Raw genomic sequence first — 12,611 nt, 5'->3', positions numbered from 1 at the left:
TGTACAATAGGAGAGCCCACTGCTGAATGAGAACTTCATCTGGAAGTAAACCTCTAAGTAAAAGTAGACACAAAGTTGGAAGTTGGTGGTTGGTGTGGAGGAAATGAATAAGTTTGAGAAGTAATCACATGGGATGAAAAGGAAAGCAGGGCAGATGGTTCCTACCTGTAAAGCACCTACATTAAAGACTGTGCACTAATGAACACAATCCTTTCCATTCAAAATAGAAAACTGAATATATGTCTAATTTCAGCCCCACTATAAACCATGCTATGATAAAGATTGCATTTCTGTATGAAGGGGACTCAGAGTAGGCAGTATAATAGCAAGATAAGAGAAAAATAGCACAGACCTGTGGAAGGTAGAGAGCATCTAAACAAATAGCTTGCTAAGTGAGGGTTAACCCACTGGAATCTTATCCATTACTGAAGATAGCCATGAATCACACCAATGTAAGCACCATCCCAACAGGTAGCTCGGGAAGAAGTGAAGACACTCAAGGTTGAGATAAAGCTCCATCCACACATTCATCACTTTCATTTGAATTTAACTGCTCAGCTAAATTTTAGCAGGCAAATAAGTATTATGAAGATGCAAAGAAAATCTCTACCATAAATTATAAAAAATTAAAGCACCTGGGTAAGACTTGAAGCAGACCAATTTTTCTCTTATTTTTCTTTTTCGTATTTTTTCATACAATATATTGATTATATATTTCCTTCTCAGATGCTCCCACCTCCCTACTCACCCAACTTCATATTCTATCTTATTCTCTCTCTTTCTCTCTCCCCCACCAAAAAAAAAAACCCAAACAAAAATCAAAATAAAAATAAAAAATCTCAATAAGATAAAATGTAGTAAAACAAAATGAAACAAAAAGTACACACACACAGACACACAGACACAGACACAGACACACACACACACACACACACACACACACACACACACACACACACAGTGGTGTTGTATTGGCCTGGACATGGAGCCTTTCCTAAAGTGTTTTTACTATACCAAGTGGCACTCCACTAGAGAAAACTATTTTTCCCTTTGCCAGCAAGTACCAATTGCAGATAGATATAGGTGGGACCCTATGTCTACTTCCCCTTTCAATGCTGACACCCCACCTACCTTCACCTAGCTATTTCTTGTACATGCTGCCCTGTTTCTGTCAGTTCACACATGCGTCATTTAGTCTTTTGTCTCTAGAAGACACTGTTTCCTTGGAGTCATCATCATCTCTGGCTTTTAGAATATTTCCACTTTCTCTTTATAGTCTTGAAAAAAGGGATTTGATGAAAACACCCTATTAAGACTCAGTAATCTGAAGTCTCTCATTCTCTGTACATTGTCCAGTTGTAGCTCTCTGTGTTAATTCCCATCTACTTCAGGAAGAAACTTCTCTTATGAGTCTGTGAGACACTGATCTATGAGTATAGCAATAATTCATTCGGAGTCATTTTACTGCTATATTACTTTAGTAGAATACTAGCATTAGGTTTTCCCCTAGGCCCCTGACAAATCTACTCCAGAGTTCTTTAGCAGTATCAAGCATGGGTTTAGTTTCATGAAGTGGGCTTTAACCCTAACCGGAAAGTGGTTAGTTACTCGCATGATATTTCACCACTCTTGCCCCAGTATATCTTACAGGAAGGTCAACATTGTAGGTTGCAGGGTTTGTAGCTTAGTGGCATTGATATTATCTTTCTCTTTTGGTAGTGTTCAGAGTCTTTTCCAGCACCACAAATGCTAGTCAGTAGGGGTGAAGTTCTAGTCAAATACCAGCTTGATTTCTCCATATTCAATCAGATAAGTAAGTAGTATTTTATAATAGGACCTTACCTTCAAGTTATGAAGAGCAATAGCTCAGATGTTTGGAAGGTGTCCATGGGACCCTTTTGCCCAATTATTCAACAGAGTATAACCCATTTTTGACTTTGGAAGTCTTATTTGTTGGGACATTGCATTCCCCATCATAGTAACTATTTAAATTATTTTTATGTATGTACATATTTTAGGAAACTTCTACAGTATTAGATTTTCATGTGGTTTTTCCAGGAGAATAAAACTGCTAAGAAAAGTATTATTAAATTTCTTTAGGAAAAGTAAAATAAAATACTGCAACCATGAATAAGAAGATAATAGCATTTTTAAACATAAAATTCCAAGACCAAATTAAAAGAACAATTTGTTATAATAAATAAAATTTTCAAAAGGATGAGCTTAAAGGGGAATTTACGAAATGTTCTAGAAAATCAGACAGAAAACAAGATTAAATAAGATGAGAAAAAATTATGGCCTAGAGGTGATGGTGTGAGAGGACTTCCTACAGAAAGAACAAAAGACAGAGAGAGGCAGAGACTCATTGCTATTGAATCTCAATGCCTGTACCAATAAGTCAAACTGAATGGCCAAAAGCAACACAAATGTATTCTATTATAATTCCAGGTGCATGAAGTCTAGAATAAGTTCTAATAGGTCAACAGCAATGTGTTGACTCCTTCAAGAGGCCCTTGGGAGGAATCAGTTTTCTTGCATTTTTCAACTGATGGAAACTGCTTAAACTCTTTGGTTAGTGCCCTTTCCTCATCCTCAAAGAGATTTACCTTATATCTGTTGCTATCACCATATTGCTGTCATTGTAACCGTGACTCCTCCTGTGTCCCTCCAGCCACACCATTCATACAACCCAGAGTGATTTTCTCATCTTAAGACACATTATAATATCTGTGAAGTCCTTTCTGCTATTTCAGCATGGTGAGATGGGGTATTGCTTAACTGTTATCCTGAATAGTCATGAAAAGTTCCCATAACCAAAGAGTTTTAGTCTCAAGCTTAAAAGATACCCACTCTCCACTGTTGCAGAATATTTGATCACACTATGAACCCCAAGATTACATTATTTACTGAAAAATTCCTGTTTCCCGTTATGGTGTCACTCAACTCTAGCACACACCTTTAATTCCCCTGACTAGAATACAGACATGCTTAGTATCCACCTTCAATTCCAAACAATGAAGATAAAGTTAGTTTGTAGAAGGAAGCGGCCATGTTTGAAAGTGCCATCTAATTAAGAGGTAGACAGGGCCTGGGGAGGTTGCTCAGCAATTAAGAACACTGACTGCTCTTCCAAAGGTCCTGAGTTCAATTCCCAGCAATCATATGGTGGCTCACAACCATCTGCAATGGGATCTGATGCCCTCTTCTGGTGTGTTTTAAGACAGTGACTGTGTACTTGTGTACATAAAATAAATAAATCTTTTTTTAAAAAAGAGGTAGACAAAGTGATGAATCAGAGAAAGATTTGACAGAATAGGATATGGCAAACTCTCACAAGAACAGAGAGAACAGAGAGGCTACTTAAGAGAGAGCAACACAGAGAGAGAAAAAGAGGAGTGAAGGAGGCAGTTTTACTAGGAGAGCTTTACAGAGAGAGGTTGAACAGAGAATAAGCTTGACACAGGTGAAGGCAGAACAAGCCATGGAATGAGAAGGAGCCAGAAGATTAGAACAGACTTCCAGAGTTAGTTTGAGCTTAAGCAGAACAAAAAGAGAGAAGCCAGATTGAATCAATATGCTTGGAGAGGAGTTTAGACAAGAACAGCTGGGTTGAACTGGCCAGCCAGAATTTAGATATAACTAGAAAGGGTGAGCTTATTCAACAGTTAAGTCTCAGAAGCTAAAAACATTCTAGGCCTAGATTAGATTGTACAGAGGCTAGAAGCTTCTAGTACTAGGTCTAGTTTAGCAATAAGCCTCCAAGATGACAGTTACATCAGGTGAATAAGAGATACCATTATACTCCACAGCCAGGATGAAAGCAGAGCCACAGCAAACCCCAGCACAATGAAAACTCAGAAGGCACTGCAAACTACAATATAGTTCACAGTCAACTCACCTAGCCCAAGAGCTTCTGGATGTTAGAAGACAGACAGGCAATATTTCACATTTTTAAAGAAAGTTATTTCCACCCCAGTATTCTGCAACCGATTAATCTATTGTTCAAGTGTGACATTATTATAATCCTCATAACAAAACCTGATAGAGACATTGCAAAAAATAAAACTTCAGAGTAGTATCTCTTACATGTTAAAACTGTTAAATGCCAGCAAAACAAACACAGCGGTATACCAACCAAGTAAACAGTCAGCATCCCATTCCTCAGAATACAAGATTGGCTTAACCACAATCAGCACATATTTCTGTATCAATAGGACAAAGGAAAATTAATATTATATATTAATATTTATGAGATGGTTTGAATGAAAATAGCACTCCATAGGCTAATAGATCGAAATACTTGGTCATCAAGGAGTGAAACTATTTGAAAGGCATAGTTGGAGGCCTTGTTGGAGGAAGTGTTTCACTAAATGGGCTCTGAGGTTTCAAGAGGCCAAGCCAGGCCCAGTGGCTGTCTCTTCTCAATTCCTGTAGGTTCATATGTTGGATTCTCAGCTATCTCTCCATTACCATGGCCTCATGCTCTCCATCATAACAAGAATAGACTAAACCTCTGAAACTTTAAATAAGCCCCAATTAAATGCTTTTATATAAGAGTTGCTATGACTACATCGTCTATCTATGGCAATAGAATACCTACTAAGACAATGTATCATTAAACTAAGAAAGCAGTAAGTAAAGCTCAATATCCATTAATACTAAAAGTTCCCAAAAAGCTAGCAATAAGAAAATTCCGATTTCTCAAATTGAGTGCAGGCACTAAAGAAAAGTTTTATGTCTCCCTAAGACAAATAGAGATAAATAAATAAACAGATAAGACTCCCTTCTATCACCACATGTGTTGAGTACTGCTGAGAGGAGTCTGCGATACAGTAAGACTAGATGAACATCTAATTAAAGTACAACATTTGAAATTATATATGATACATTGTGCATGTAGAAAATACAAAATGATGCAAAAAAAACCAAACTATTTGAGTGGCCAAATTGAGTAAGAGCTTTGGATACGTATAAAAATTAGTTCAACACATAAAAATTAGTTATATTTTATATACTATCAACAAATAATTGGCAGATGACATCTTAAACAATAGCATCCCTAAAACCCATCAAATATGGGATGAAATCGAGATGAAATGAAATTAAAACAAAAAGTATAATAAAGTCAGCATAAGGTACAGGAAACCACTAAGCAAGGAACCACAAACAGCACTGACAGATCTAAGTCAGAGAAATGGTGTTTGTGAGTATGAAGAATCAAAAATATCAAATTATAAATTCTTACCTAAAGAATCTCTAGGTTTGATTCTGTCTCAGTTCTGTCAATAGCTGGTTTGGTTTGGCCTGGTTTGGTTTCAGATCGATTGGTTTGGTCTCATCCGGTCTGATGACATTGCAGACTGAGTTTTTAAACATACATGACATGCAGAGGAGCCTAAATGACCAAGACATCCTTAAAGAATAAAATCAGAGGATTTCTAGGTCTAGACATCAACTCACTATAAATCTAAAGCTACCAAGACAATGTTAATGTTCTAAACAGATACATAGATCAAGAGATTGGAAGAGAGGAGTGATAAAGATCCACACTGTAGCTATCTGATTTATCTCAAAGGTGATACTGCAATTCAGTAGAGAACATCATGCTTTTCTCATAAATACTGCTAGATATTGGACATCCATATAAAAATAAATCTTGATCCTTGTTTTATGCCACATGTAAAAATAATTTTAAAGAAATGTGCAATTAGAGAGGTGCAAGTATTAAACGTAAATTATGTTTTTTAAATCTTCTAGAAGAAAATGTGAAGTATTTTATATTCTAGTCATGTGTGTAACATTAAACAAGTGGAAACTACTGCAATTATATTACATAAATCAGTCACAAAACATACCAGGTTTACACATATGTAAATACAAAAATGCATAATATATTACTTAGTATTATTTTAGGTTTTTAAAAATAAAATTAATCAATGTCATAATCACAGTAATATTAACCTATAAAGTGTTTTACTGAATAGCATTGGGAACTAACCCTTTTAACTAATGAAGGTGTTATATGTGTTAATTTTGGTGGCTTATAAAACTCATATACATTTATAAAAGCAGTATTAATGATTTGTACAACTCAAGGTATATATAACAATTATATCCAGATGTGTAGAAAAGCAGCCCATACTGGAGCAACCTGAAAAGATGTCTCCAAAACAATGATTTATTGGGGGCTAGAAAGATAGTTCAGTCGTTAAGAGCATTGGGTGTTCTTCCAGATGACCCAGGTTTAATTCTCAGCACCCATGTGTTGTCTCACAACCCTCTGTCACTCAAATTCCAGAGAATCCGACACTGCCTTTGGCCCTCCTTGGGCACTAGACATCATGCATAGTTATACACACATTAAGGACACCCATACACACAAAAAATAAGAATAAATAAATCTTTTAGAAATATTTATGGACTATGTGAGCAACTAACTAAAGAGGGCACTAAATTTATTTTTTAAAAAGGTTCATTGAAGAACAACAACAAAACCAAATAAGTGAGATGTTTGTGAGAAAATGAAAAACAATCTAGAAAAAGTAACATGTAGTTTACAAATAGCTTTCTGAACCTACCTAGCTATCACTGTGAAATCACTGGAAATTGATTTATCCATTTCATAAAAGAACTTCATTGAAAAGGTTCAGTGAATGTATGTATGTATGTATGTATGTATGTATGTATGTATGTATGTATGTATGTGTGTATGTGTATGTATATATGTGTGTATAAGTATATAATTGATGGAGACATGAAGGAAAAGGAGCTATAGCTTTATCCTCTAGTGGGAAGATAAGAAACGACAACTGAAATAGAACTACTAAATTCCTCACTATAAACATTTTATTAGGAGCATAAAATAAATAACTAATTGGTCAGGCATGAGTTCACTCATTGGGTAGATGAAAGTGGGAGGTGTGTCTGCAGATCGATGCTTCTGTCAGGATACTAAAAGAATATTTCTGTTCTGTAAATTAAATGCACATACAATTTTCATTTAAATAACACCTTCAATTTTTTGTTCAAAAAGAAAATGGAAATGAGAAAAGAATAAGTACCAAGGGATGATTGGAGTCAAGAGGTAAACTTCAGAAGAACTAATGGCTGGGTTGAGTGACAGATTGCTGCTGATAATGGCCTGGCTAGAATACCTCAAGGTTTTCAAATTAAGTTTTCAATGCTATACCCTTGTACTTAAACCCTATCATTTTTTTTGGAGCAAGACAACCTTTCTTTTCTAAAGTCCCCCCTTTAATGCCTAATGTTTTAAATAATTTTTGAAGCATTCTGCCAATCTTTTATGCTTGCTGCAAAGTGAAATTTCTTGCTTGCTTGCTGTTACACTAGTTCTCAACACATTCAGCAGAGGATTTATTACTTATTAGAGAAGATGACATTTCCTGAGAGTCTTCAGGAATTACAAACAATTGCAGAAAAGAGTAGTGTCTCCATTACTAAAAGGATGGCACTGCTGGAGTCTGCTATTGAATATGCCAGCACGGACCCAGAGTTTCTGGGGCAAGCAGCATCTTCACCTTCATTCTGGCTGATAGGAGATGATGCAGTATTCCATTATCCACAATGACAAGTGATTTATTGGGATGCTTTCTTTCTTCCAAACGTTTTAAACCATTGTTTTCCCCCCAATTGCACTGATTTTTCATCTTAGTGGTGATTTAGAAGAAAAAGGAATCAGCTGCAGAGATCCTGTCACTTTGTTCATTCTACATCACAAATTCACAAATTGGAGTTCCCACACCACACGCCAGAACAGCTGTTACTTAGGCATAATTTAAAATGGTCTGAGTCTAAAAGTAACCAGAGGCTAAGGAAACTCATTTCTGCAGTACTACTTCTCCCAAAGTCTGCTTTCTAAGATATTGTTTCAGGAAAAAACTACTATGGGGGAGTGTGATATTTTTGTCAAAAGAGAAAATCATCTTAAAATAGGATTCCCCAGCAGTGAAAGGCAGGGAGCGCAGATTAAAGGCTGATAATGGAACAGTGATGATTACATGTGGGACATTTTTCAGGCCCCAAATCCCAGTGTACATTGCTTTGCCCTCCAGAGACATCAGATGGATCAGAAAACCTTCAGAGAAGCAGCTCTTCTAAAGTCCAAATTAGAAAAGATAAATTTCTTTCTGCCAGGCACATCAGTGCATACCATCAAGGTCCGCACCTGGGAGGCAGAGGCAAGTGAGTCTCTGTGAAAGGGGCCGGGAGGGGAGCGGGGAGGGGGGCAATCTGAATTCCAGGCCAGCCAGGGTTACATAGTTAAAAATGTGTCTGCCACAGACAGGGAAGAGGGTGGAATGTCCTCCTAAGGTTCTCCTTCAGTGGCCTGGCTCACTTTTCATCACTGTTACAGTGGTTGAGAGGCATTAAGTTTTCAGGTGTGAGCTGCTGATGGGGCCATAGAAAGCTGAATCCACTGGTGCCTGAACACCGGTATGTTTTTGACAAATTGGCCAGATTTCATAGCTAAAGATGCATTACCTATGCTTTGCCAAAGGAAAAAACAAAAAACAAAGCTGTGAAATAATAAAGACCCTCTCTGGTGCGTTTTCCATTGTCAATCATCTTTTGTAATTTGTTGCTTATTGAAATTTAGAAGTGTAAATGCATGGATTGAGGAAAACTGAAATGAAAATGTAATATTGGAGATAACAAGCAGTGTGGCTTCAGCTGCTTTTTATGTCACACTTTATTATCTAGCAAAAGGGAAGCTTAACATGTTGCCGTCAGAACTCTAGGTTAGGGAATGAAAGCATCAGCTTCTAAGCTACCTACCCAAGCAGATATGAGCAAATTATTTGATCACTGTGAACTGGGCTTTATCACATGTCAAAAAGCATCCTCAGAGCTAGGGAAGGTGAACTCTTCATAACTTCAAAAACTTTTGGCCTTTAGTAGCAATGGCCACAATCACCATTATCATACTAAACTTAGATTTTATCTACAGCCATTTTTCAGAAGCAAAGGGGAGGGAAGATGAGGCAAAGAATACTTGTGGGGAGGGGACCAGGAAGGGGAAAGCTTGCAAAGACTAGGGAAGTTCTAAGGAGTGGCTCCTCAGGAAGTTCTAAAAGGAGGTCTGTTAATGCTCAAGAAAGGACAACTCACAAGTCCCCGGAAGTCTCTGATACATAGCAGATTCACAAGACCTCTTTCTCCTCAATGCTATATGAGCATTAGAAATTGCTAAGGAAAGGAGACTGTCCAAATTGCCATGCTGCCTACAAGTCATAAAGAGAACTCCACAGTTCCAACTTTCCTGGGTCATCAACCGCAGTGGAGCAGGTTTTCAGTGGTGCATTTGCCTTTGAGTCACTAACACTCCTATAAGTTACTCATATCCCTGTAAGTAATCCCAATCAACCCATTGCTTCATTAATTTGGACACTGGTGGTGCTGTTACTTTATTCTGTTATAGGTTCCCTATTTACAGGGAGTAGACATCGGTTCATGTCTCCTCAGAAAAATTGTTACACAACAGCCACCAAAGAGTCCATGAAACTTAATCCCTTATTTGATATATAAAAAGAATGGAAAGAACCTAATTAGCAGTGGTACTTGGGAACATCATGAAAATTAGGTAAATTTATCAGGATGAAATCCAGTGAATGAATCCTACTTTTCAAGGAGAGACCAAAGCACAGACCACAGAGACATATGCATCCCGATTCTTACCATATGATAAACAGCAGCCCCTCAGGATTCTGCCAGAAACATCATTACCATATGTGGGTCTTTGGTCTTAGACCTTCATGTAACTGTATCCAAAATAAACATATTTTTCTTTGCAAAGTAGCTTTTCTTGCGTATTTTATCATGGAAATGTAAAACATATTAATCCCTCAATTGAGCAAAATATTTTGAGGGTTGACAAGATGTCTCAGAGAGTAAGCAGCTTAATGTCAAAACTAACAAAGTTGAATCCCCAGGTCCAACTTGGTGGTAAGAGGGTCTTAACTGTTCTCTGACATCCACAATGTGCTACAAAGATAAACAAACAGATAAATATATAAATAAAATGTAGTAAAAATATTTTTACAGTAAGTTTTTTTTCTGTGTCTGTTCTTCTGCAACATCCTATCGGCAAGACATCTTCTGATGCCTCAAGTCTAACACATAAAGCCATATGTACCATAAGACTTCTTTAAATGCCTTCTTTCTTTACAAAATCATTCCCTTTTGCCACAAACATGACTCCAGTCTCTTGCTAAACAACTTTTGTCATGCTTATTATATTCCAACTTATGCTATTGTTTCATTGAGGTTTTAAACTGTTGCTTTAGTCTTGTCTATAAAAACATTGTTTGCAATCTTATGCTTCATGAAGCACTTTGGGAATTTAACAAGTCAATAAATACTCACTGAATTCCAAAATAAAATGTGCATTTCACAATGATGGTTTTAAATAAACACAGATGGTGTCATTATTTCAAAAAGAAGCTCTTAAAGAGAAGACTAAGAAAATGTTCATTGTCACATAAAAACGTGAGGTCACAAAGTTGGGTGGGTAGGATATGTGTGTGTGTGGAAGGAAATGAGGGGGTGGATGTGATCAAAATAGAACACATAAAATTCCCAAAGACATAATAAAAACAAAAATGTAGCAACACAGAGAATCAGCTTCTCGGGATTCCTGCAAAAAAAAAAAATTTGAAGAATTACAGTAGCTGATGCCTAAGATCTCATTCATCTCTTATATGTTAATATTCTTCACCAACTTCACATACACATTTCTTTATGTAGCAGTCAGGGTTTATCTTGTTCATACTGGCAATGAGGATGTCACTAAGTCAGGGCCAGAACTATAAGCTTATAAAGTGCTAGGAAGGTGCACCACAACAGGATGTCCTCAGCTCATATGTCACTGGAAATAAAATAGGAACAGAGAGGACACCAGAAGCCCCTGAAACAATCTCAATTCCCTTTATTTTTTCTGTCCAGTGGTCCCAGTTGATACAATTTAGTACCGTGCATGATAGCAAAAGAAATCCTTACAGGATTCACCTCTATTAGCAGAAAGCAGACAATGAAGGGATTCAAAAGCAAACACAATATTGTGTGTGTGTGTGTGTGTGTGTGTGTGTGTGTGTGTGTGTGTGTGTAAGAGAGAGAGAGAGAGAGAGAGAGAGGGAGGGAGAGAGAGAGAGAGAGAGAAGGAGAGAGAGAGAAGGAGAGAGAGAGAGTAGTAAGTGAGCTTATATAAGCAAAACACTTAGGACTTTACCATGAGAATACATGCTCAATAAATATTCATTGCCATTTTCATATATATATATATATATATATATATATATACTTGAGAACTTGAGAATAACTGTCAAAACTTGATTGATTATGGTGGCTGATTAAGGTAAGAAACAACTAATTTCTTCTAAAGCTCTCTAATCGCCACAACAGAGAATAGAGATATAAATCTAAAGTGAATTCTTTCCAGACCCATTTACCCATTTTTTCCAAAAGGGGAATGAACATATTCTGTATACCCATTCCAACACTGTCAGATAATCACAATTGATTTATCTCTGTCACTCAAGGTGTTAATCTATCAATGTGGAACAAGTCATTTCATCATATGTACATATTTCTTCTCCTAATTTATGCTCATAAAAATCTGTTTGCATCTTTGAATAAAGTTGTTAGCCTTCTGATTTTAAGGCTTGTTAATTTTCTGCCTCATCATGTATAGGAAGGATAAGGAAGGAATTCACAAAATGTAGCTTTAAAAGATGTTCTGGTCCTGAGACATGCAAGGGAGCCTACATTTTTTTTTGTCCTTAAGGCTTTAATACAGTCATGTAACAGAAGTTCAACTCATAATGGTTTAATAAAATGAACGTTTGTAGTCTTAAATGATGTTAAGAAAAAACAGGCTATTAAAAGTTAAAACCCTACTTGCATTAAATATGCTTTTCAAAAAAAAATCCCAAAAATATTGTAATGAGGTCCAGGCTTAGGAGGGAGTGCTGTGTGAGTTAATGTAAGTAATGAACCCTTCACGTGAAATGATGTAGTGTCACAACTCATTTGCATCCCACTTAAAGTGTAATTAAGTTTCCCTGACAGCATGGCTTATGGCTGAAAGAACAGACCTGGATGCTAAATTAATCCAGAGTCCCTTAGTTAATAACACTCAGCAAGGAAAACTTTATACACTTTCATTTAAAGTTTCCAAACTTCCACTTACAGAAGTGTGTGACAACTGCACTACAAAGAAACCTTAGGAAATTAGTGGCTGCTTGCCAGACAGATCCAATCACTAAAATACCTAAAAACTTAGGTTGATTAATCACGACATAAGAAAGTAATATTTTCTCTCCAACCAAGAAAGTGAATGTCCTGGGGGGGAGGAGGGCTTCACGTTCAAATTTTTCTGTACCATATTTCTAAATAACAGCATGCATTCACATTTAAATTTGAATTGTTAGCAATTTTAAAATTTATAACCTAGCTGGTTATAGACCATAGTAAGCGCTCAGAAGTTATAAAATTTATGTTCTATCAAGTCTTTCAGGACTTACATACTTCATGTAAGTTTCTACCTGCAGTTGAAATAGCAATAAATTTTCATGTGTGGCTGGTATTATTGCTTA

Source organism: Rattus norvegicus, chromosome 2 (genome assembly GCF_036323735.1).
Source record: "Rattus norvegicus strain BN/NHsdMcwi chromosome 2, GRCr8, whole genome shotgun sequence".
NCBI lineage: Eukaryota > Metazoa > Chordata > Mammalia > Rodentia > Muridae > Rattus > Rattus norvegicus.
This window is presented reverse-complemented; position numbering follows the sequence as displayed.